The sequence below is a fragment of the Peromyscus maniculatus genome, chromosome 6 (assembly GCF_049852395.1).
Source record: "Peromyscus maniculatus bairdii isolate BWxNUB_F1_BW_parent chromosome 6, HU_Pman_BW_mat_3.1, whole genome shotgun sequence".
NCBI classification, from domain to species: Eukaryota; Metazoa; Chordata; class Mammalia; order Rodentia; family Cricetidae; genus Peromyscus; species Peromyscus maniculatus.
Window position 1 is genome coordinate 34476217 of NC_134857.1, and position 26614 is coordinate 34502830.

A 26614-nucleotide genomic window follows, 5' to 3' on the forward strand; every position below is an offset into this window, starting at 1 on the left:
ACACACAAGGACTAACACACAGAACCAACTTTCCCTCTGAGGGAATCAGTAAATAAAAATTCATTAGGGTAGTAACCTCCTGTATGCAAATAGTACTGACATCACTCTTAGTGCTAAGAAAAACACACAAGATGGATATCTTGAAAACATTAAAGCAAGCAGAGTTGATTTCTAACACGCTCCTTGTGAAAAAGAAAAAATAACAATACTCCATTCCATTTTCATAGAGATGCTTAAGAAGAAACAAGTAATGGTTAAGAATACTTTCAGTTCTGCTGGGCAAGTTACTACCCAATCCCAAGAGAGTTAAGTTTTTAAAAAAGGAAATAGAGCGGGTGTTTTCTGCAGTTTCAGTGAGAGCTCTGGGCCCAAAATGTTTTAAAAGCAGAAAATTGGTAACACTGGAGATATTGTCAAAATACGTTTCCCTCTGGTTCAGAAACGGCACGAGGGAGGGCTGGCAGGGTGGAGCGCGAAGGAATTGTCATCAAAGCATTGTTAATACGCACTGAATTGCACGACAAAGGCGATGCTTCAACATGGAGAAGGAAAATTGTTCTGTATTATCACGGATTGACAATATGACAATCGTTCATTGAAAGGGGGTGACAGCTGTAGCATTAGAGCTCTGTGCACGAGGCAGGATGAATGAGTGTTACAAGTTCTTCCAGAATGGGCCCCTATTTCACAAGAGTCCATCTCTTCCCCAAATAAATACACGCCAGCTTTTCACTGTCTCAGCAAATTTAGCATCTCTTTACAAAGCAACCTGCTACCCGTGGCCTCAAAGTGCCAATGTCAAGTCCCCAATTGGCGGATTTGCAGCAGCTGGGAAATGTCAAGTCAAAATGCCATGCAAGATCTATACAGCTCTTCAGCAGAGGAAAGGGCAAGAGATAGTAAAATGCCCATGCCCAGATGTGTGTGAACTGAGATCCGCTGGAGGAGTTTCTGGTACCGGGCTCAGTACACTATAGAGGTAGGTGTGCCTCTGACACCAACTCACTAACCTAAAAGAAATAACATTATATGTGCAACTTAAATGAACATACTCAGGGGCCAGAGGTAGTTACACAAGTCCTTAGCTATAACAGAAGCCAGTCCTGCTACACACACACACACACACACACACACACACACACACACACACACTCACACACACACACACACACACACACAGTGGACGTGGGGAGCAGAGTAGGTAGGTGGATTGGAGCAATGGCTCAGTTGGGAAAGTGTTTGCTTACCCTACAGGCACAAGGACGTGAGTGCAATCCCTGGAACACACATAAAAACGAGCCAGGGTGGGCACACTCTTGTAATCCCAGAGCTGGGGACAAGGCAAATCTTTGGGACCTGCCAGCCAGCCTGCCTTAATCAGTTCATTCCAGTCCAATGAGAGACTTGTCTCCAAAAAAAAAAAAGTGGGTGAATGATACCTAAGGCAAATAATATTAAAGATGTCCTCTTGGCCTCCACACATATATGTACTTATATACATAGAAACAAGCACACACAAGTACACACAAAAGGCAAAGGAAAAAAGACAAAACCCACACATAGCATGAGAGGAAAAGATAACATCCTTTTCACACTCAGATGTTAGTATTTTTATTTCTAGCTTCAAATGCATCTAAACATATTTTACAGTTTATCTCTGATACATTAAACACAACCTTGAACGCATTGATGGGGTGTGGAGATGTTTTGAGATGTGTACACATGACAAAAGCCAGTTAAATTCTCTGCCTCCTCTAAGACTTACATGTGTGTTCGGGGAAACATGCAAAGCCGTCGTTTCTACCCTTTTGCAGTAGACAATACAGCGCGCACACCCTACAGCTTCTTGCCTCTTGCTCTTACAGCTTGGTCCCCCTGGCCAGCCCTTTCCCGGGGCTTCTTCTCCCCACCGTCTCCCAGGCTCGTAGCCATTATTCTGCCCCCAATTTCCACACGCCTTTAAAAGACAGAACACTACCTACTCTGTGCTGGCGCTTGCTTCTCTGAAAATTTGCAATTGGAATATTGTAAACATGTCTCCATCTCCTTAAGTATTTTAAAATGGGATTTCCATGGTCACAGTTATCCTCTCCCATACACAGAGCACAAGGTGCACACTTCCCTATGGTTGGACATTTAGGCTGCATCCAGTTTTTTACAAAGAAAAGTAACATGACTATTACGTTGTCATAGAATACATTCATAAAACCTGGACAGATTGCCTGTGATTCTGACCGGGTGGTAGTCACAGCCCTGGGGTAGGTGCCTGGAGGAGAAATGACCCACCAGAGAGACTCTGAAGTATGGGAGAGAACAAGTGAGGCAGTGTCTACAGTGGGCAGGGCCTCTATTGGTCCAGTCTTCTCCAGTTCAACAGAACAGTCTGTCTTGGTGAAGAAATGAAAAAAATAATATATGCAAAGGAAGAGGAATTCTATGCATCCCCTCCATGCTTCCAAACTCAATACTAAACTTCCTCTGACACGTTGGAGTATGGTATGGGAGTTGCTGAGCTTCCTCTATGTATTTCTAGCTCCCTTCTAGGTATGCTATAGGTTCACAGTAGACCTGCACCTCCGGGGCCTTGTGTGGTTAGCTGGAACCATGGGCCTCCTTTTGACAAACGAATTGTGAGTAGACTGGCAGGTGTCCTTTCTGGAATATTCGATTACTCAGGTTAGACCCTCCAAAGGCTCTCTCTTTTCTTACAAACACCAGTGTAAGATTGGATTTGTAAGAATGAGGCCCCAAGTGACCATGACAAGCACAGCCCCTATTTCCCCATGAGCTCACAGCAAGTATGAACAGGGAGACAATTGTTGTTCAAACCCCTATTTTACTTATTACTATATATCCTCACTTCTCCTGTCTGGCCAGTTCAACATTTAACTGACTTCTCCGTGATCTCCCGATCTAATTTGAAATGTTCATAGAAAATTCCATTCTCCTCTATTCGTATAGTTTGAAAATGTGGCAAATGACAGAGAGAATTTTTCAGATTTCCTGGGTTCATTATGGGATAAATCAACAGGTATTTTCCCATTGGCAATTGGGGATGGAGCAGTTCCATCGTCTTAGAAAAGTCTGCCCTGGGAAATGACTGATGGCATGCTCGTAGAACCCTGATCAGTTCTAGTGAGAGTGAGCAGGCTTGACCCCTGCAGCTTTCTGGGGTTTTGTTTGCTTGCTTGCCTGTTGTTTTTTTTTTGTTGTTGTTGTTTGTTTGTTTGTTTGTTTGTTTTAATAAAAGAGGCTTGCAAAGTTGCCCAAGCTGGCCTTGAATTCACTCTGTAGCCCAGGCAGGCCTTAATCTTGCAATCTTCCTGCCTCAGCCTCCCAAGTGGCTAGGCTCACAGCGGGTGTGCCGCACTTCTTGTCTTGGTATAGGACCCTTTCCCACACACTCACACCATTGCCGCCCTATCGATCATGGGTCATGAAGCCCTCGCTAGAATGGGCCAGAAGAGATTTGCTCATACTCACAAACCTCCAGAATTAAAAGCACTGTATAACCTAGCTGGCCCAGAACACATTATGTCAAACAGCCTGACCTTGAACTCACAGAGATCCCCTTGCCTCTGCCTCCCCAGTGCTGGGATTAAAGGTTCATGATAGCCATACTGGCCTGTAAACTTTAAACTAGAAAATTCTGTTTAGGTTTATTTTATGTGTATGGGTGTTTTACCCACGTATGTGTATGTGTACTACGAATGTGCCTGGTGCCTTTGGAGATCAGAAGAAGGCGATGGATTCCCTGAACCTGGAGCCATGGATGGTTATGAGCTACCATTTGGGTACTGGGTACCAGACTCAGGTCCTCTGCAAGAACAAGTACTCTAACCCACTGAGCCCCACTCCAGCCCCTGTAAACTTTATTTTTAATGAATTTTCTAGCCTTGAGTACTTTGTTATGGCAACGAATAAGAAGATAATGAGGAAATGTAAAGACAGGAAGGGCAAAACTCTGGCCCTAAATAACTTAAAACGGAGGGGATATAATTTCTGTTTTCCACAATGGAGGAATTGAGAGTTAGCAACTGGACTACCTGGGTGGGTGGGCAACTGGACTACAAGGGTACCTGGGCAGGTGGGCAACTGGACTACAGGGGGTTCCTGGGCAGGGGTCAGTCTGAAACTGAACAGCAGCAAGTTCATTGCATGTCATTATGTGCTTATCCCAAGTGGCATTTCCGGGACGATGAAGGGCTGTGGGATGGAGGCTAGAGACAGGCTCTGTCTCTATACAGAGGCCAACACCAGCTGCTGCTGGCCAAGAGTGTAAAAGGTTTAACTCAGAGGAGAAACTGCAAAGTACCCAAAGAGAAGGGAAAAGGTGGCCTCCAGACTTCAGAAGATGAGATCCTGGTGGAAGAGACCGAGAGGGAGGAATCTGACACCTGCGTGTGTCGCCAAGATTTCCACAAGGAAGGAGGCGGCGTGGAAGGAGGGCACAGCTGAAGTGCACGCTCAGAAGAGACAAAGCGGAGCACGGCTCAGGTGTGCAGAACAATCCTGCAGAAACATCACACAAAGGATGTTAGACAAGCGTGAATCCGAGGGCAGAACACCTAGGGACTTAGAGGGATTTGCGCTCCGAGAGCTGAGTTAGGAGGTGGGTGTGAAGCCAGGATTTGAAGGAGAGAATTCTCAACCAGGAAGAAGAGAAGAAACAGAGCAGGTCCTGGCAGGTTCCTTTGGCAGGAGCATGGCGCCTGTAACTGAGTAATGAAGTCAGGGCCCGGCTCCCAACTCAGCTCTGGACATGGGGGACGGGGGTGGGGGGTGGCGTGGAGGGCGGGGGGATAAGCACATCAGAGCCGAGCTTGCTGAAGATAGTCGAGTGTACAGAATTCGCTGGTCGGTCCTTTTCCTGACCTTTTCTTTCTTCTTCTTAAAAAAAAAATTCTTAGCCCATTTTTGGGAGCCTTATTTTGTCATTAGTAAAACAGACACAGTAGAACGAGGGTGTTGCATGGACCTGACATCCCACGATGTGTGCACGCCTCTGGTTTACCCCCAGAAGAAACCAGAAGCAGGCAGAACACAAGATTCATTGAGAATTTTGCCTTCAAACGTTGTAAAGGCAGCAGGCAGCACTGGCTGGCTACCTTTGCTCTTCAGACTAAAAGGGAAACATTCCAGTTCCTCAAACCTTTGTAAACATTTCCCAGTGTGAACCCTTCGGCTTAATCTCGCCTTCGCTGTGCTTCCTTCTATGAAAGCCATTTAGCTCTGCTTCAAACAAAAAGACAAAAATTTGTATAAAGGCTGGGAAAGGCAGATGGGGAGGGAGAAGGGCCTCTTTCTGAGGGATCCCAGGGGAGGGGTGGAACAGATTTCACCCTTTCCCCAGTGCGCCCAAATGGCAACTGCAGGAAGAGGACCCAGGAAATGCACCTAATGACCTAATGATACAGCAGCCCGCAAAACGCCAGGAGACAATCAACCCCACACTCTTGTACCCGGGCTACGAAAGCTGTGGCTCTTTTCTCTCCTTTTATCACCAAAGAGAGCAAACATTCTCCATGAAATCTGCGCCGTCCTCAGGTCAGATCTGCAAAGCTATAATTATCCAGGTAACTCGGGTCTGATGTTTCTCAAAATATCCAGGTAATTATAGGAGAAAGGTCATTTCCTCTATGTAATCCCAACCCTAGCTCTGGCTGTCTACACTGGCAGTTTTCCAGTCAAGATCTGCCTGTCATTTCATTTTGTTCTTGAATAGAATTTGCCAACGACTGAGAATCCTAACGGGGAAGTTTTAAAAATTACTTTTGTCCGTATGCTTTCCAACCCCCATGTTCTGATGATGTCCTCACAGGGTGGTATGTAAAAACACCCACTGCTAATTTTTAACTGAATTCTGGGAAGAAGACACCGTGAGACATACAGGAAAGGAGCAAAGTGGAGAGGAACGGACATAGGGGTCCCAGGGTCTCCAAAACGGAGGGGCTTAACTGCTGGGCCCTGTTCCAAGTGAGAAAGAGCAGGGGTCTGCGGGTCAAGCGCCGGCTCTTTCGGAGTTGGGGGACAGGAGGAAGCGCATCTGCCTGAGGAAGCCACTGTTCCTCTGCTTCACAAAGGAAAAAAAAAATGGCATTTATCCCAAGTACAGCAGAGCGTGGTAGGATTCGCCTCTCCCATCCTTTCTTCCCTCTTCCTCCTCCCATCGCCCTCGCCGCCGCCCCTTCCTGTCGGAAGAGAAAAGGTGGGAGGGGGAGGAGGACCCACCGGTCACGGGCGGCGCGGTGGGATTCTCTTTCTTCGGCTTTTACCAGCCGATGGGGGTCAGGACGCTATTGGTTCAGCTTCATGTGCGAGCTGGTGCCTCTCGCTTAGCAACAGCGAGCCGCGGAGGCAGGAAGCGACGCCACCTGGCCCTGCGAGCGTGCGAGTGTGCGCCGCTTTCAAAGGGAGACAGAAGGGGAGAGAGAAAGAGCAATCTAGCTTAACATATTGTACTCTCAAGAGTGAGGCTTCATCAGGCTGGTAACGACAGCCAGCCCGGCAAAAAGTGGACACGAGCTCTGTCCCAGGGGCATCTCTGTGTCACCCTAGGTGGTCTGCACGTAGTTTTTGTTCGGAAAGAACAGTCTAGGGTGCTGCATGGGAGGTGGGCGGCGGAGAGATGGTTATCTGAGGGGTGGGGGGTGTACCCACAACTCTCTCAGTGAGTTCAGTCAGTCTTATTTGTTTTCACACCAGGGTATTACTAGAAAAGACGAAGTAAAATTGGGTATGCTTGAAGAGGCAATTGGCTAGGTAATAATCATGGCTTTCTTCCTTTTTCTTTTCTTTTTTTTAATTAGTCAACACGGTCGCTGTTTCTAAGTGCTAAAATCCATCTTAGTGGTTGACAATTAGCTTTTTGGGGGAGTCGAAAATGGCAAAAGAAAAATCCTGTAAGGTGTGTGGGGTGTGTGTGTGTGTGTGTGTGTGATGTGTGTTTGAGAGAGATGTCGATGTGCATCTGATGTGAGGTGTGGTGTGCATATCAGTGTGTGTGTGTGTGTGTGTGTGTGTGTGTGTCTGTCTGTCCATCTGTCTGTCTGTGAGAAAGATTTTTGCTGTTGCCTTTGCTGCCTTTGTGTTCCAAGAGGCATTCTGAGGAGGCTGGGGTGAGCTCTGATGCGCTCCCTGTCCAAGTGTGGCAGGGCTCCATGACAATAAGGAAATGCACCTGGCTAGTTCACGTCCTCTCAAAGAACACAATCCCCTTCTGCTTCTAGATCTCCCTACCATGCTTTAGAAGGCTCCTTGGCCTTGTGTACTCCCTACACCAAAATGCATCCCATAACCTCCAAGGCCGGTCTTTGACTCCAAACTACAGATGAGAAAGTATGTCTATTTCTTAGGGGAAAAAATGGAGTCAACATGGGTCTTTCACGGGTGTCCACTGGTGCCCCAGGACAAAGACCAACACTGTGGCAGGCACAGAGGGTCTACAGGCCCAGCACTGTCTAAACCAGACCCAGTTAACCCCTTCTGTGCTGAGGTGGAGAAGCCGCTGACTACAGTGACACCTACTGCTCGGGAACAGTTGTACATCGGTCTCCAACCAGGTTCTGAGAGGCAGCCATTGGCGCCACGCCAGGGGCACCACTGCCACATTCCTCTTCCACCCGGACACCCGAAGCTCCTCTCACACGGGCTGCCCTCAGCACCTGACACCCGGGCCTCCTTTGTGGGAACACAACCTACTGTTAGCAAAGACCCTACACAGGAAGGACAGAAAACGGGTTGCTAGACATCCACACCATCTGCAGAATGGTCGCTCAGGTGAGCCCTTGCTCTTCATGCTCTAGGAACCAGACTGCTTTCTTCCGGTAGAAACTGAGTATCGGCTGAACTTCACAGAGTACTACGTGGACTAAGTTCTAGCACTTGTGACAGAGTTCACAGAAACCGCTTTCCATGGGTTGCAGGGGAGACTTTCAGTTCATCTGTATTTCTCTTGTCCTGTGTAGTTCATCGGGTGCCAAGGACTCCCTTCCATTCAGAGGAAGAATCCATTTAATTAGAAAAGCAAGTTACAGTTTTCTGAAGCGTAGCAAAATGTCTGTGCTGATGGCAACAATATCCACGAGCACAGGAGTCCTGTCTCCAGGAAGGATCAGAAACAACCGTATGATCAGTACTGGTTACACACATACACACACACAATCTCATACCATGCACAGGCATCACATACCACACACTCATCACACATACACACATTACACACACATTACACACACACACTGTCAAAAAGGTACTAAGCTTAAAGTCATATTAAAAGTGGCAGCCGGGCGTGGTGGCGCACGCCTTTAATCCCAGCACTCGGAGGCAGAGCCAGGCGGATCTCTGTGAGTTCGAGGCCAGCCTGGGCTACCAAGTGAGCTCCAGGAAAGGCGCAAAGCTACACAGAGAAACCCTGTCTCGAAAAACCAAAAAAAAAAAAAAAAAGTGGCGATAACAGCTGGCTTGGGTGATCATAAACAGAAGTTCTAGCTCCTTTCATCTTGAGCAAAGACTATACAAGGAGCCGTCACCCAAAGGGGCTGCATGATGAACACCACACATAGCAATGCAGGAAGCTCAAACATGACCACGTTTGGCTTTTTGTTCCCAAACATTTCACCAGGGATAACTGGATTCCGAGCCTTGATTCTCTCGGAGTGCTGCAGTTGGCTCACGATTGCAGAGGAGGCCAGTGGAAGCTCAGAGGGCCCAGGCTTCCCGACTTAAACTTGCCTGTGACACTGAGCAGCCAGTGCCAGGTGTAAACAGACTGTAAACAGCCTGTCTCACCCCTGTGTGCTCACAGTGCGGCTGTTCCGGAGTCCCTGGTGCCCTGTTCACATTCCTCATGAACTTGTCATGGGGATGGATGCAGAAGGCTTCAGTGAAACCCAGGCTGAACCTGCCCAGCTGCATTTCCCAAACTCTCTAACGTCTAAACTCTGAAATGTGCACGGAGTGAAAAGCTACTGGGGAAGGAACCAAACTCTCTCCACCGAGACGCAGATCCACCAGGTGGTGCTGCCGGGGGTGGCCGGCTCCCAAGGCTAATTAAGCACAACTGTGACATTTTCACTCTTTCCCACAGACGCACACTGGCTGAGCACACCTGGACACAAGCCTGTGTGGCATGCGCAGAGAGCTTCGTTCTGGCCATGGTCACCCAGCCCGTATGTGACTGTGGAAATGACAGCCTCCAAATGCCCCTCAAAACCAGCTCTCACTCAAAGTATTTTTAAACCTCAAATTAATTCCTTTAACAAATTTAACAGGGAAGGGAAATAAGCAGTGAGTGGTATACATCTCCCTTGTCCTTTTCTTTTCCAGAAGGTTCTAAGCATGAGGTTTTAATACACAGCACTACCTTAACAGGCAACACGTAGGAACAGCTAAAGTCTCTTCATTCAAAATGTCAGAGTCATCTCATGAAGTCAACACTAAGAGAAAAAGGTTCATGGTGAGGGGCTACACAGTCCAGCGCATGCATACATGTATTCATACACACCTGCATGTATGGGTGTGCCTGCATTTATTTGGTAGGGCTCAAGTTAACACAAGGATCTCTTTCCCCACTTTCCACCTTTTTTATAAAAAATAAATTAAAAAATATTTTATGTGTATGGGTGTTTTGCCTGCATGTGTTCTTTTTTTTTTTTTTTCTTAAGTGTATTCATGTTTTGCTTACATGTGTCCAGCCCCTGGGGAGGACAGAAGAGGGTGTCAGCTCCCTGGAAGATACAGAGATACAGACAGCTGTGGTGGGTGCTGGGAACTGGATCGGGGCCTTCAGGAGTGCAGCCAGTGCTCCTTAACCAATGACCTGTCTCTCCAGCCCCACCACCCTAGTTTTTGAGAGACACTCACAGATTCAGCTGGCCCAATGAGCTTCCAGAGATCCGCTTGTCTCCACCTTCCCAGTGCTGGGATTACAGGAAGATGCAGTCATGCTCAGCCTTTTCCAGGAAGTCTGGGGATCCGAACTCAGGCCGCATTCCTGCAGGGCGAGGACTTTACCAACCCAGCCACCTTCCCACCCAGTCCCACTTTTATAAATAAACAAAACATCACAACCATGTGTGCATACATAGACAAATGAGGGATTTCTGAATGAATGTATCAGGGACAGGAAACCCTTTCTGGAAAGCATCATTTATAATATTTTAGGCTTTGAGAGACAAAGGGCAAAATCAAGACTTTTATGTAACTATTTACAAAGCAAGAGAAAAGATTAATCTTCACAAAAATTTGGTAGACAAAATTCAAATTGCTATTTTTGAACTCTAAAACTCTGAATTTCTTGTGCCATATTCTTTCTCTTCTGAATTTTCCGAAAACATCTAAATATATGGGACACACAAAAATAAATGGCAGGCCAGGGACTTGGTCATGGGTCATAATTTGGTGACTCTGAACTATACATCAAGGGGTTACAGCTGGCTAAATCTGAGGGATGGGGAAGGCAACAGCATGATTTTTTTCTTCACTTCTTAATAAAGATTTACTCGGCAGTACCAGACGTTTTCTCTCACTACAGCAGCTCTGTAGTAGAATTTGAGGTTGGGATTATAATGCCTCCGGCCATGTTCTTAGCCCTCAGGTTTTCCTTGGCTACTCATGGTCTTTTGTAGTCCACATGAATTCTTGGATTGTTTGTCCACATCTGTGAAGCATGACATCAGAATTTTGATGGGTATTGCATTAAACCCATAAATCAATTTCGGTAGTATAATCATCTTCACAATTTCAAGTCTGCCAGTCAAGGTGCTTGGAAGGTCTTTCCATTGTCCAGTGTCTTCTTCGATTTCCCTTTTCAAGGTCTTGAATTCTCATTGTTGAAGTATTTTACTTCTTTGATCCGGTTTATTCCAAGGTACTTTATTTATTAACTTAGAACTACTGATTATCAATGAGATATTTCCCCTAATTTTTTATTCTAAGGGTTCACTGAAAGCACATATATAACATATATATATATATATATATATATATATATGTGAATATGTGTCCATATTTATTTTGTATCCTGCAACTTTATTATGTTTATTAGATCTCAGAGTGTTCAAGTAGATTCTCTAGAGTAGACTCATGCCATGTACAAACAAGGATAGTTTGATTTCTTCCTTTCCAATATTCCTCTCTTCTATGTCTTTGTCTTTTCTAACCACCACAGCCAAGAGTTCGAGCCTACACTGAACAAGACAGGGAGCAAGGGCATCCTTGTCTCCTTCCTGATTTTAGAGGAAATGCTCTTAGTTTGCCTCCTTTTAGTACAATGTTAGCTGTAGGTTTGCTATATACAGCCTTTATGATTTTGAGTTATACTCCAACTATTCCTCATGTCATGACAGCACAGTGAACTTCGTAAAATGCCTTTGTGGCATCAACAGAGATGACTGTGTGGTTTCTGTCCTTAAGTTTACTTACAAGGTGTGTTGCATTTATTGGTTTACATATATTGAACTAACCTTTTTTATATATAATTTATTTAACTTTATTTTATGTGCATTGGCATAAAGGTGTCAGATCCCTGGAACTGGAGTTACAGACAGTTGTGAGCTGTCATATGGGTGCTTGGAATTGAACCTGGGTCCTTTGAAAGAGGAGCCAGTGCTCTTAACCTCTGAGCCATCTCTCCAGCCCCTGAACTAACCTTGAATCTCCAGGATGAAGCCCACGTGGTCATAACCTTCTTAGTGTGTTCCTGAACTCAGTTTGCAAGCATTTCATTGAAAAATTTTTCAGCTATGTTCACCGGACAGATTGGTCTGTAGTTTCCTTTTTTATGATAGCAAAGAAATGAAACCAATCTAGATGTCCATCACCAAATGACTAGATAATGAAAATGTAGCACATATATAAAATGGAAAAGAAAACTATAAAGAAAAATAAGATCATGAAATTTGCAGGAAAACAGATGGACATGAAAAGTATAATATTAAAGTAAGTGACTCAAACTCAGAAAGAAAATTGTATATTTTCCCTCATATATGGAGCCTAGCCAATAATATATACAAGTGTATAGGTAAAGAGATGGAAGTATGAGCATACTATGACATTTAGGAAGGAGACCAGGAGAAGGTATTATTAGTGGCGAGGAAGAGCAGAAATGCAGTGAAAACAGGAGCCATGAAAGAAGATGTTCAACTAAGAATTTGTTTCAGTTTCAATTCCACCATAGTTGCTTTGTTTTGCTTGGGTGGATAAGTAAACAAGCCAGGCCGTGGTGGGAACACCCTTATTCCCAGCATTCAGAAGGCAGAGGCAGGTAGCTCTCTTGAGTTTGAGGCCAGCCTGATCTACAGAGAGAGTTCCAGGACAGGCAGGGGCTACACGGTGAAACCCATCTCGAACCCCCCCCCCCCAAAAAAAAGTGAATAGTGAAAATGTAAAACCCTAAGTGATGCTCAGTGGCCTCAGAGTGGCCATTATATCTGCCCAGAAGTTCACTGAGATACAGAAAGTTTGAGGCTAGGCCATTGAGCAGCTTCCATAAATGAGCCATTGGTTGTTCTTATTTGTGAGTTAATTAGAATAAAGTACTTTTACTTAATTTCTTTTTCTTATGTCCTAACTTTCTTCGGCAAGATTTTCTTACCTATGACAGTATGAAGAAAGCTTTGGTCTTGTGGTGTCACTCATTTGCTAGTGTAGAATGTATTTCATCTTGTATCCTAATCAGTCCATGAGCTCCCAGCAGGCAAGGGCCCTTCAAGACCATCTGTGATCTCCAAGGCACTGAGGAATTTCCACCAAAGGCTCTGTAAGTACTGGACAGCCACCTATTTGGTCATTCCATGGGAAAGCACAGCTATGGAATTTCTTTCAACTGTAGAGTATTTAATAAATATTTTGGATCAGCAGATGGAAGCTAGAAAGACAGAAATTTTGTCTTTATGTGTGAAAATATTACTTTTTTTTTAACTTTCAGAACTGTCCAACAATAAAATATGCTGCCTCTTGAAATAACACATTTCCTGACACCAAAAAGTATTCAAAACACAAGTGTATAGCCATCTGTCAGGGATTCTGTAGATGGAATTCCTGTATTATTTAGGTCAGACCACATGGCCTCCAAAATCCATTCTCACTCAAGAATTCGTTATTTTGACTGAGTACTCTCCTCGCCTCCCCCAGGCAGCTCATTTATTTGTTAAAATTAAGTGATTCAAAGAAAGTCGGGCCACAAGTTTACACCACAGATGATCAAATCCATACTCGTTTGCCATTTTTCTGTAACGTCTATGGGTATATTATAAGGTAGTATTCATTGGTTTCTCTCAAGATTTCAAATACTTGCTAAATTTCCAACAGTAATCTGAAGAAAAGATCCCAGAGCAGTGAGATGTTTTTTACCCCTATTTGACAGCCCCCTGAAGAGCCTCCCTCCATGTTTTTATTGATTTTTATTTGCCTTGTAAAAGGCTGTCGCAGTGAGGCCACTCATCAGCTGTCTAAAGGATGACATCTGCATCTGCATTCTTCTTGTCTTCACTTGAACTATCTAGATCCTTACAATTACAGGAAAACAGTAAATTGAAAAGGAACTTAAAAGCAGTCTTACCTCCCCTGTGGAGGTAAAAACACAGTTCCTTGGACACAGAGTTTTCCATATGACTATAAAACCCCACAGGTTCAAATGACATGAATTTCTTCCTTTGAGTTCTTGCTAAGCAACTACCATGGGCCAGGCAGGACTCAAAGCACCGGGACAGTGAGCAGAAGACCCAGTTTCCATCAAGGAAGTACACTGGCCACCTAACAAAAGGCCTCTTTCTTGTTAACAACAAACTGGGTGGGGGTAGTTACACTGACTGGCTTTCAGTTCTATACCTGTGTAGTCTCTAGCACTATAGGTCCCTGCCATACGGAAGCCTTCATTCACTTCAGCAAATTCAATCCAGTGTTTGAAACAAGGAAGGGGCTCCCTAAGTTTCTGGTTCCAACTATTTCTGCAGGGTGCTGAGACATCTCTCCATGGAGGACACACAGTATACCCCCAGTGAACCTGAGTTTTCTTCTCATAGTCTCCTTGAATGATTCAGAAAAGTCCAATCATACTCTGTATCTTCCAGCCCTAAACACGGGCCAGCACTAATAAGGATGGCTTATAATTATTAAGAGATTACTGTATACAGGCACCAAGGTAAGGACGTTAAATGGATTGTACCTGCAATGGCATTAAAAGAGAAGAAAGGTCAGAAAGAGCCCTTGGCCAGCAAGACTGTTCAAAGTAAGCAGTGAACATGACACTTCGTTAGGATTTCAGGGATAACAGCCCTCCACGGAGCTAAAGCCCAGCCTGGTGGGAATCGCTAATAACATCTTTCAGAAACATGGCAGCTTTATAGTCTTGTTTTCTTAAGTAGAACACAGCATCTCATGGATGATCATCATTGACAGGGACGTTAGTAATAGAGGTCCATGAGGGGCAGGGTCTAAAACCAACAGAGCTTGTTGACCTTACCCTTGGTCCAAAAAACTATGTCTCCCTTACTTGCAACTTGGCTTTTCTCCCTGGTCTCTTCCAACGATGCTTCTCATGACTTGTCCTGGGATCCCAAAATGGCCACATGCTTTGTCGTGGTTAAATGTGAAACTGTCCCCATCCCAAAGATATACCTCTTTCTGAGTTGTTTTTTGGTTTTTCATTTTTGAACATACTCCCAGCTTCCAGATGGTGGAGGTGGATAGAAGTGTAACCTCATTACATGCAGAATTACGCTCATTTTATTTTCTTTCAAAACTCCCTTTCCGGAAAGCCAGAACATGAGTCTAGAGAAGGTTTATTTTATTGACCTGTCATACTTTAAAAGGTTAAATATTAACCCACAATGGAACAGGGGAAAATTATGAGTCATTAAAAAGTAAAAGTAGCGTGTTTTCCCTTGAATACTTCATATTTGATGGAAGACCTTCAAGCCTGGAACTTTAGGAAAACATTAATTTAGGCTACTTTGTTACCAAGAAGAACCTGTCATCTGATGCAGCGCTCTCTGCCTGCTTGACTGCTGCCATCGAGTGGACAAGTAGATAGCAGATGCCATTTATCTCTGTATCCTGCCTGTCAGGGTCATATGACTTCAGGTGTCCATCTTTAACTCAGCAGGAGCTCACTATGACACAGCTCTCTATGATCTCATCACCTTAGCCTATTACCTTTTTCGTTTTGTTTTGCCCTTTATCTGATCATTCAGTTTGTTTCACAAACTGTTTTTGTTATTCTTGTTGTTGCTGTTCCAAAACAGCACAATAAAATTTTTTCATGTAAATTCCCAGTCTTTCTGAGTAAATTCTTTGGGTGTAAACATGAATCATCGTGTGACTAACTGAATATGAAATCTCAGCACAGAACAGAGACTAAAGGACATACATGAAAAGGGGAATATGCATGAGGCAAGGAGTCTGGGGATGCCCCATCTCCCACAGAAGCCTGCATCTTGCATGAAAACTCTGGTAATGACATCTTTTCTTCTCCGCGCGCGCTTGGCAGCTACAGTTCAGGTAAAGACTGTCTTCCGGGGTGTTTCTCTCCTTGCGAAGTCTGCTCATGTGCAGGGCAGAATCAGACAGCAGAGCTCTTGAGAACAACTCCTACTTTTTCTACTGCAACTTTACTTCCATTTTTGAACCTTGTTTTTTTCTTTTTACATTTGACATTTTTTCCAGACATTCTTTGTCTGAAAGAAATGGCTAAGCAGGTAACTCATCATCAGAATGAAGAAAAGACAACCGTTTCTCCTCTCTGTCTGAGCGGCTATGATACCCTGGCATTGTCAAAGGGACAGAGCAGGGAATTATACAAATACGGCCAGGGTCTGGGAAGGTAGGTGACTGGAGAGTGAGGAGGGTTGGCTAATGGGCCCAAAGCATAGTTTGATAGTGTGATTCAGTTCTGCATTCTAGGGCATCGTGAATGGATTACAGTCAACAAAGTATTGTATCTTTAAGGTGACCAGAAGAAAAGATCTTAAATATTCCCAAAAAAAGAAATGGTCAGGGTTTAAGGTGATGGATATGACAAGGACCATAACTTGATCACCCTATATCTATGTGTAGAAATACCACACTGTATGTGTACAACACTCCTGTGTTAATTAATTAATAGGTAAGTAAGTGCCTCCCAGGAAGATTGGGGGATTCAAAACAAAACACTTCCTAGAAAAATTCCTATTGGCAGGGAAGATGTTCTTTTCCTGGAGGAAAAATCACATCCCCTGTTATGTGCAGACTTAGGGACAGGAACGTTCCCACACCTGGTAACCCGCAGTTCCTAAGGAGTACAAATAAGAACATGTGTAAAATCGGTAATTTAGGTCAAACATGGTAAGAAGTGCTGGGACATTCTAATCTGGTTCTTAAGGAAATAAAATACATTCGTATTGTGAAAAATAATTAGGCGCTGATGAGATGGCTCAGTGACCTAAGGTGTTTGTCACCAGGCCTGACACTCTGAGTTCAATTCCCAGTGGGCCCAAGAGACGGAAGGAGAGAACTGACTCCAGCAAACTGACCTCTGACCTCCACATGTGAATCTTAGCATGGGCTCCCCCAACCTAAATAAAGAAATAGTTTAAAACTCCACTGCTTAAAATCATATTTTTAAAGATATAAAATAAATGGCTGTATATTTAAAAAAAAAAAGGGGGGGGAGGTTACCATATGTGAACCAGAACATAGTCTGAGGTCCAATTAATTAATTTGTATAAGAATAATACAAGGAATCAATCCTTCCAGAGGCTGGTTTGAAGACTGGCCTTGACAATTTCAAGTTTGTTTATAAAACCTAGTGGTCAAGAAAAGAGACAGAAAAAATATTCAAAGATGTTTAGTTTTGTAGAAACTATCAGAGTTTCTATTGATATTGTAATGGAAAAATCAAATATGCATCCTTTTTTCCAATAGATCAGACAGAAATGTGAAAGACATCTCAAGTAGAGGTGAAAATGTTTTGCTTCAACAGAGCAGCTCTTGGACTTATTTGGAACTTCAAAGATACCTAAGTTTTTGGTCTTACGTAACACCAATTTTTATTACACTATTTAAGGTCTGACACCCAATAGCTGGGATTTGGCTAAATAAATAAGTAAGTAAGTAAGTAAATAGATGGCAAGCTAGCCATCAAAAGTGACAAGCCTGCTGCGGTGTGGTGGCCCATGTCTTTAATCCCAGCACTCGGGAGGCAGATCTGGGCAGATTTCTGTGAGTTCAAGACCAACCTGGTCTACAAAGGGAGTTTCAGGACAACTGGGACTGTGCCACAGAGAGACCCTGGCTGGAAACACACACACACACACACACACACACACACACACACACACACACACACACGACAAACCTGAACTCAAAGTCAAAACTGAGAAGCAAGTTGGGCTAACCTCCCCTAATTTAACACCGTTCCCTTTTCCTGACACAGCTCAGTCACTCAGATCTTAGAAGCATTGGGAAGTGTTACTTACCATACAGAAGGCCCCGGGTTGTTTGATCCCTACCAACAGCAAAACAAAATAAAACAAAGACTCCTTTGAATGGGGCATGGGGACAGGAATCACTTGACAGTCACTGTGCATGCACAGAAAGTCACTTCAAAGGGACCAGGCACTAAAAGACAAGTTGTGAGTCTGGCTTATGTCATGAATTTCTCCTAGAAAGTACACCCCCATAACAATGTTATGAAGCAGTGTTTGAATGGTGCTGTGGCACGGATAAGTATCTCCAAAGGCTGAAATATTAAAGGCTACGTTCCTGGCCCACAGCATTATTGAGAGGTGGTGCGACCTTTTAGAGGTAGGATTAATGGGAGGAGGCTGGACCATTGGGGATATGGCGTTGTCAGGGATATAAGGAAGGAGCAGCCTCCTCCTCCTCCTCTTCTCTTGGGCTTCCCAGTCACTGTGAAGTGAGTAGCCAACCACACACTCTTACCAGGACATACTGCCTCACCACAGATCCAAAAGCAATAGGGGCAATTGGTCGCTGACCGATCCCCCTCTGACGTTCATCATTTGGGCATTTTTGTTGCACCGACAGAAAGCTAATAGACGCAGTCATTGCCTACCTCAACCGTCGTACTGATATTCTAACGCCCTCACAGTTTGCAATCCACTCAGGAACAGATAGTTTGTATTATTCATATAAAAATAATCCCAATGCTTAATTACAAAATTTATACAACATTTATACATAAATAGAAATGTAACGGCACAAGCCACTGGATTTGAGGCAGAGGATTCAAATTCTAGCTAAAATCCAAAGCTGGAAAAACAGAACAATCTGCTCATTGAAATAGGTAAGAGAAGCAGCAAGTGTCCAGGAAAAGCCATGTTTTTATTTCAAGTTACCAGCAAGTAGTATGATGACAGATTTCACATTGTCTGGAGCTACCAAAAGGCATGCACTGTCAAAGCAGATTCTGTGTGGTACCTACAAGCAGGGGTTGCTTTTCAAAGCTCTGCTCACCGTTCCTTCTGCCTACCCCCTCAATCCTCAACACCAAGCCTAAAAGTCACAATTTTTCACTGAACAGTCCTCACTTTTTACTAGAATTGGGAGGAAAAAAAAAAAAACCACATCGTCCTAAATCAGTTAAACAGGTCAGTGCATCAGGGCGATTGATCACAGAGAGAAGTCTGCACAATGAAAATAATCCCTTAACTATGACATGGAAGGCTGGCTGCATTCTCTCTCCAGTTAGGAGACATACTGCCTCCAGTCCAGGAGGGAGATTAACGAGAAACAAAGACTCCTCTTAGAAGATTCTGTATGAGAGAATCCCAAATGGTTTCTATAATGAAAGCAAAGAACACTTCTGAGCACAACGCAAATATTCAGTAGGCAAACTCAAGGCAGGTAACAAGACTGATTTGATAGCCGGTTACCACAATACGCTGTGGCCAGCAATCATCTGTGTCAACCGAGATACACCTTTCACCTATTTAATGACCAATAAGCAAATGTAAGTGTCGGAATGGGAATGGCCTTCATGAGGAAGGCTGGTGTCTCTTTCCCACAGGGTCACCTTGGTCCACAGCTTGTTACTTAGACTTCATTTGGTACTGGCAAAACTCCCTACTTGCTGCCAGAGGAACAGAAGAACGTGACAATATGGTGCCTGTATATGCTACCACCAGAGCCCAGTGTTTTGACATTGTTACAGAAACAAACTCCACTATTTATGAAAGCTAAGTTGAATCAAACAGTTGGTGTGGCAGGAAAAAACATCTGCTTCTGAAGTCTTTTTTGTTTAGAAAGGCACTAAGGAAGGAGAGGAAGCATGGCATTCACAACAACACACATACCTCTCAAACAACCCCATGTGGGCAGTGCCATATGGGACCAGACACCAACCCAGTGCTCACCTGGCAGATGTGACTGACTCGAAAGTGGTGGTGCATCTCTGGAGATAGTCTTTTGGCCACTTTCAACTCTCCCTTTTTAGATACCAAAAGTAGTATGAATCAAATAGAAAATCTGTCCACAATGGAGCATATGCTATTTTTGCCTTCTTAAACAGAGAATATGAATGGGGGTGTAGTTCCATGTTAGCCTGGCATGTATGAGAATCTTCCAGGACATGAGTGCCATGATAAAACTGAAAATAACTGCCAGACATGGTCATGCATGCCTTTAATCCCAGCACTCAGGAGGCAGAGGCAGGTGGATCTCTGTGAATTCGAGGCCAGCCTGGTTTACAAGGTGAGTTCCAGGATAGCTAGGGCTGTTACATAGAGAGAAACCCTGTCTTGAACCACCACCACCACCACCACCACCACCACCACCACCACCACCACCACCCCCCCCCGGCCAAAAAAAAAAAAAAAACAAACAAAACCTGACAATAACTGACCATCTGGAATATCATGAATTGAAATATCCTTTCTTTTTTGTTTGTCTGCTAGGGTGGAGGAAGGGAGGATTTCAAGTTTTCCTTCTTTGGATCTAAGATTTGGCTAAATGCACAGTTAAACTATAATATACCACGAGGTACTCTCTGACACATTTAATATGCAAATACATTCCTTAAGTCACCAGGAGAACACTGGGAGAGGGGTTAAGAATGCACTTCTCAAGCTTCGGGCACTTCTGTGTATCTTGAAGTTGCTGGGGAAATGCCACGGTCCTTGTCGCTTACTGAGAAAACTCAGCAGCAAACTTTGAATTTGAATAACTTGATCATAATCCATATCTAATCACACAAACGGGCCCGTAATCCTTGCAGAGGTATTTTGGGGTGGGGGAGTTGATTCTATAAAGTGCTTCTGGAAAAGTCTGGATCAAGAGGCAAATGACCACTTATGACTTCATAAGTCAAATGGCATTCTGGTAAGTCACTCATGACGGGAAATGTAAGAAGCACACATGAGCACAAATGTAAGGTGAAGTGTAACCGCGTAACCGGGCCAGTCACCCAGGGTTTCCCACAGTTATGCAGGGTTTCCCACACTGGCGGCAGATTCAAGGGCTTTACTAATTTACAAGTATTTTTGTTGCTTGTGTAGTTGGGCTAGAGGTGGCCTCTTGACTTTCCACACTTAAGCACCAGTTTATTTTTGATCTGACTCCTCAGTGAGAAGTAAACACTAACCCTGAGGCTTGGAACCCTATTGTTATGCAAACGAACAGGGGCAGAACCTGCTGGGCGCTGCAACTCAGAAGCCAGGTCCTGAAGAGTATACAATAGCCCTTCCCCTTCCCTGCTAGAAAATGCCACCCCCACCACCAACCCTGATGCTCATCTCTCCTCACCTCACCAAAACCCAACAGCTACCCCTTAAGTTTTCTTTCTTTGGCCTCCTCTCTAATGACAAGGTTTTCCAAAGGCCTTCTGCAAAGTGCTGGAAGACGATAGGAAGCTCCAAACTTCCCACCTCTTGAAAGTGAAAATCTTTTGCCAAGATTATCAAATAGAGTTCTAACTCACTCGGATGACATTTTTCTAACCATCATTCAGGCTGGAGTGAGGCTGTCTCCACTTCGCCTAGCATGTAAAGGCACTTGGGGAGCAAGACACCGCGCTTGTCCACTAAGATGTCTCCAAGACCCAGAAGGGAAGCAGAACAGTGTTGTTTTCTATAAAGGGTTTGCCAGCAAGGTCCCAAAGCCACTTTATGAAGATACATATAAGATATGAAACTATAAATTCTGCTGACATTATGTAGGAGGGTATACCTGAACATACAATTTGCTTTTCTTGTATAAAAGTCATCAAAGTAGAATGGGTCTCTCTTTTTATTGGTTGTTGTTGTTGTTTCCATCCAGAACTGGGAATGTAGCTCTGTGATAGAGCACTGGACTAGCATGTGGAAGAAACATGGTAAACAAATAAAGGAAGACTGAAAAACCAGCTCAGCTGATTAGCGTTCTTACCTATTTTTCTCAAGCCCTGGTTTCAGTCTGTAGCAAACTTATAAATGAGGCGCAGTGATATGCACCTGTAGTCCAAGCACTTCTGTTTGGGGAGCAGAAGGATCAAGAGTTCAAGGCCAGCATTCTCAGCAGCCTAGGACACATATCACACATATCCTGTCTCAAAAATGAATAGACTTCTATACCTCTTGCTAATCTGTATCTTACTGTAGCAGAAGGGAAGAGGTGCAGTTAGTGTACCTATCAGCTGTCTGCCTGAGTGAGCTCCTTCTCCTGGAATAAGCAGCCGATTCCTCTGCACTGGCAATCGACAGCAGGTTTTTACCCTCAACTGGGAACTTTCCAGGCCGTGACTCTTGGCCCTGGCAACTTCAAATCTTCTAGATTAAACCTGACCCAGACAGTCTCTGCTCACCTTGACAACCCACCTGAGTTGCAAACAGAGCAGAGTTCATTGTAAGAATTTGGACCCTGAAGCTTTTGTATTAAGATTTTTGAGCCCTTTAGCAGAGCTCGGCTTTCAAAGGTTCTCTATATTGGAGTTGTAAAGTTTATCCCTCTTTCAAGAATAGGGTCATCTGGAGCCATGGATATGGCTCAGTTAGGAGAGCGCTGTAGGAGCCTGAAGACCAGTGAGTGTATACACCCTCCAACCTGTACACACATCCACACCCCGTTAGAATCAGACACTACGGTGTAACTTAATGAGTTTGCAATCATTCCCCTGGTAAAAGGGGAGTCCCCCCACTGACCTCCCTCCAACACCACTATCCTGAACAGCGAGCTCCAGGAGGAAATGGAACACAGAGTGGTTCCTGACACGAAAAGGCTGCTCAGTAAACACCTGCTCAGTGAGAATGTGACATCTTAACTTTGTGACAGTGGAACCGAACTAGTCAGGCTTCTGGAGGCCCACGATCACCAGCAACTGATTGACACACAATTTCCGGGGGGCCCTTATACGTGTCTCGTGAGTTAGCCTGACCAAAAAAGACAGCCAAAAATGAGTAAAGCAGATATATAAAACATCACAGACTTTGACCTGTGCTTTTCAAGACTGACTTGATTTATACAACCTTAATCATAAAAAGACCTAAGTCTAGGAGGGCTGGGGAATGTAGCTCAGTTGGTAGAGTGCGTGGCTAGCACATAAAAAGCCTTGGATTCAGTTCCCAGCACCACACGAACCTGGGTGTGGCGGGATACACCTGTGATCCCAGCATTCTCTTGTAATCTCAGCACCCGGAGGTGGACACAGGACGATAGGAAGCTCAGGGTCAATCTGAGATACACAGCAAGTTGGAAACCAGCCTAGGCTACTGAGAGCCTGTCTTAAAAACAAAACAAACAAACAAAACACTGAATTTGGTCACCACTTTGTTATTAGACATGTTGCAAATGCTCTGAACCTCAGCTCTCGAACAGTGGAGGTGGGACTATCACCCAGGGGTGGCTTTGACGTATCACTGGCCTATAAGGCGGCTCAGCCTTCATCACACAACGGGCATGTAAGGAAGGCTTCTCCCCACGCATACAGCTGGTGACTGATGGACCTCTGCACAACTCTGCTCCCTGTCTGTCCATGTCAACCCTGATCCATAGAAGGCAGAGTTTTCTCTCAAGTATAGACTTCTTTAGACCACACAGGTCAACCTACCCAATTTGGTGCTGATGTGAAAACATGTGCCCTGGGAAGGAATCCAGGAGAAAAGAACTCCACTTCAGGCCAGAATACTAGTCTCTCCACATGGGAAAGAAAAGGGGGAACTGACCAGGGGGAGATCATATTGCTGAACTGTCTTCAGTGGAGTTCAGGGATGCAAAGTGGAATAATTATGAAAATAATCAACAGTAATTGAATTCCAGCTCTCCTTCCCTCCAAGGTCACCAGGGAGCATGCGTAACAGCATGGGCCTGTGCGGAGGAGCTGCTCCCACAGGTGACAGGTAGACCTGGTCTGAAGGCTACATTGAGCAGGCAGGGCCAAGGAGGCCTGGACCTGCTCCTGCCACCAGCTGCTGCTCCCTTTCCAGGGAGACACTGTCCAATTGCAGCCCTGTGGAGCTTCAGGTGGTATCTGGAGACCAGCCTTGAGAGGTGAACCACAAATCTTTAAGTGCCAATTATCCAGACTCTGAACAAAGGGGATTTGCTAATACACAGGCTATTTTTAATCTCCAAGATTTCCAATCTTTCATGGAAATGGGTTAGGGCTAAGGCGATTTATATGGGCAGCCTAAGAGATGATGTTCACACACCAGCCCCTGAATGATGCACTGTGGCATGCCTTTGCTTCAGCAGCAACGCTTTCTGGAATGTCTGCACTAATTTACAGGAACTCCAGATAGTAATCAAGGTCACTGCTAAATGTTCTGACCCCTGTGGGCCTTTCAGGAGGAGACCTTAGGGAAGACAGAGAGAATGAAAAGCATGAGGGGTGAGGAGAGGAAGAGGAGGAGGAATGGGGAAGGAGGAGGTAGGGGAGGAGGGGGAAGAGGCGGAAGAAAAGGAGGGGAGGCAGAGGAAAGGAAGGAATGATCGAAAGAGATGCAAAGCTCTCAGAAGTTTTCGTTTCCTCCACTGCTCAGGGATGTGACTTGAGCCCAGGTATCCAAAGGGCCCAGAGTTCCACGTGTCTCGCTAACTCTAGAGAAGTGCTGGACACAGCCACAGTGTCGGGGAGGGAGGCCGCACACACAGCATGACAGTACCCCTGACTAACAACGCTTGTGTTATTAAACTATAATGCCCAGAGCGTGCCAGCATCTGGGGTAGTGACGGGGGAGTGGGAGAGTTCCTCCTAAGTTCCTAGGACAGCGGTGTTTCTGTACTGCCTCCACGGGGACAAAGCAGACTCATTTGCCAGCACTGGGCAGCTAATTCAACTTGTGACAATAACATAATGTGGAACCTTTTCCACACGGGAACCTTTCCTACATTTAAAGTGCAGAGCTCAGGCAATACCCACATACAATGGTAACCTTTTAAAACGTGGCTTTCACGAACAGAAAGGCCTTTCCTGGCTTAAGTCTTGGAAGTCACAGAAGGCACACTGCATTCTTTCGTGTGTTCTGCTGGTCCAAGCAGTCACAGGCTTCCCCAAGCAAAATGGACTTTGTAATCTCAATGGCGGGAATGTGGTAAAGTCCCAGTGCTATGTTTAGGGCACTCACTGTGGCTTCCTCAGCCTTGGCACTTAATAATTCCTTGAAGATAGCTGACTGACTCTCTTGTAACCCTGAACATAAAGGCTCAGACACAGTGGGTGTTCAGTAAACAGTTTGGAAAGGGCATCATGAAGTCTTTTGTCGGAGGAAAGGAGCGATGTGACCACTAGAAATTTATACACAAAATGTTCAAAGATTTGCGGTGAGTGCTCACAAGGGTTTCTGCCTTGGTACCTTTCAGACTAATTGGGCCAGTTCTTAAGTTCAGTAATGAGAACTCTGTGAACCTGAGAGTGAGAAAAAGAGATTTAAACCCTAACCCTGACTACTTACGCTCTGCAACTTTAAATGCCTAAAAAGCCTTTCTTTTTGTTATTTTATTTTTCAAGACAGGGTTACTCTGTTCAGTCCTTGCTGTCCTGGAACTCACTCTGTAGTTCAGGCTGGCCTCGAACTCACAGAGATCCACCCGCCTCTGCATCCAGAGTGCTGGGATTAAAGTCGTGCACCACCACCGCCTGGCTCCAGCTCCCCGTTTTTAAAACAATAACAAACAGCACCACCTGAGTCATACACCCGGGAGGAGTCAGTGTATAAATCCCTATAAAAGGCAAGACCAGAGCCGGGTACACACAGGGGTGCTCCATCAACACAATGGAGGGCGCTTGCATCATTATTGCTACTTAAAAGTTCCCAGACCATTCTCTGGTAGACAGTCAGTACTCAGTAAGCCACAGCTCTTGCCCACTGTCTGCATTCTGTCCAGCCTCCATCTGCCTCTCTCTCACCTACTTCCACCAAATACTGCAGGGGCTGCCCACACAATGCACAATGTGACAGATTGGGCATTCTGAACTTCCTCACTGCCTGAAAAAAAAAAAAATAATAATGAGTGAAAAGCACGGTGGAAATGCCCAACGATGGGAGGCTCAGAAAAACCGTGCTCTGGCAGTAGCTTGAATAACGTCATCTGTACGTGATTGAATCAGCTTTGACTTGACACCAAGAAAAATAAAAAATATATATATAAAAAACTTGTACCTTGATTACTGCAATCTTAAAATCCTACCGAGCAGGCCAAGTACAGGGTTACTCTGTCCCAACAAAGGTCATCTGTAGAGATCTGGCTCTTTCTCTCCAGAAGAGAAAATCAGACTAAGGAACACGTCCTGAGGTGTGATACTATGAAAGGAGGACCATTTTACATGTGGGGGTGAAGGACCAGAAAGCAGACATATAGTAAAATCAGGGGCTAGGGAGGTGGCTTCGTTGTGAAAACACTGGCCACACAGACATAAGGACCTGAGTTCAGATCCCCAGCACCCCAGGAAAATGCTGGGAGTGGGTCGGGCCTGTGAGCTTAGTGTTCATGAGGATGATGAAGGAAGCCCCTGAAGCTCACTGGCCAGTTAGACTTGACAACTAAGCTTCAGATTTAAACGGTAAAGACGGATCGTTGGGTGAAGGTACTTGCCACCAAGCAAGAACCAACTGACTCCTACAAGTTGTCCTCTGAGCTCCATATATGTGCAGTACACAGAAACACACACACACACACACACCAAATAAAATGTACAAACGAGGAGAAAAGCAACAGGTAAACAGATATATAGATGTGTGAACACCTGGACACCCACGAGCACACATATACTCTCGTGTATATGAATGTATACATCCAAATATGAGGGAGAGAATGGGGGAGGGGCAGGAGACAGAGACAGAGAGAATGTGTAGTAAAATCATTCTCCGGGGAAAAACCACACTGGACTTGTTTTTTGTTGTTCTTTTGTTTTCTTTTAAGAAAGGAAAAAAAAACCCTAAGCTGACACTGAGCCAGACTGTCATTTTAGTTTGCAGAAACAGGGATATCGCCTGCCCGGCTTACCACCACATTTCTGATTGTGGCTTCAGCACTCGGCACTCAGCGAGTACTTCAGAATAATTTGTTGAATGAGTTGCCTACATTCACATGAAATCAATGCCTGGGAAAGGATCTCTCTTAATATTTTAGCCTAAGTAAGTACTTCAACTTTAAAGCTAGAGATAATCATATTTTAATATACAATAATCTTGCTTTTCCATTA

The 26614-nt window shown here is 44.7% G+C and overlaps 1 protein-coding gene and 1 long non-coding RNA gene across 3 annotated transcripts in view; both read right to left on the bottom strand.

The window, feature by feature from the left end:
- Maml3 (mastermind like transcriptional coactivator 3) overlaps positions 1-26614 on the bottom strand; it is a 431258-nt gene that overhangs the window by 324254 nt on the left and 80390 nt on the right. The window lies entirely within an intron of this gene.
- LOC143273843 (uncharacterized) lies at positions 10183-19752 on the bottom strand. Its single transcript, XR_013052052.1, has 2 exons — positions 14620-19752; positions 10183-12868 (listed from the first exon to the last, which is right to left on the bottom strand). It is a non-coding gene; the product is annotated as an uncharacterized LOC143273843 (long non-coding RNA).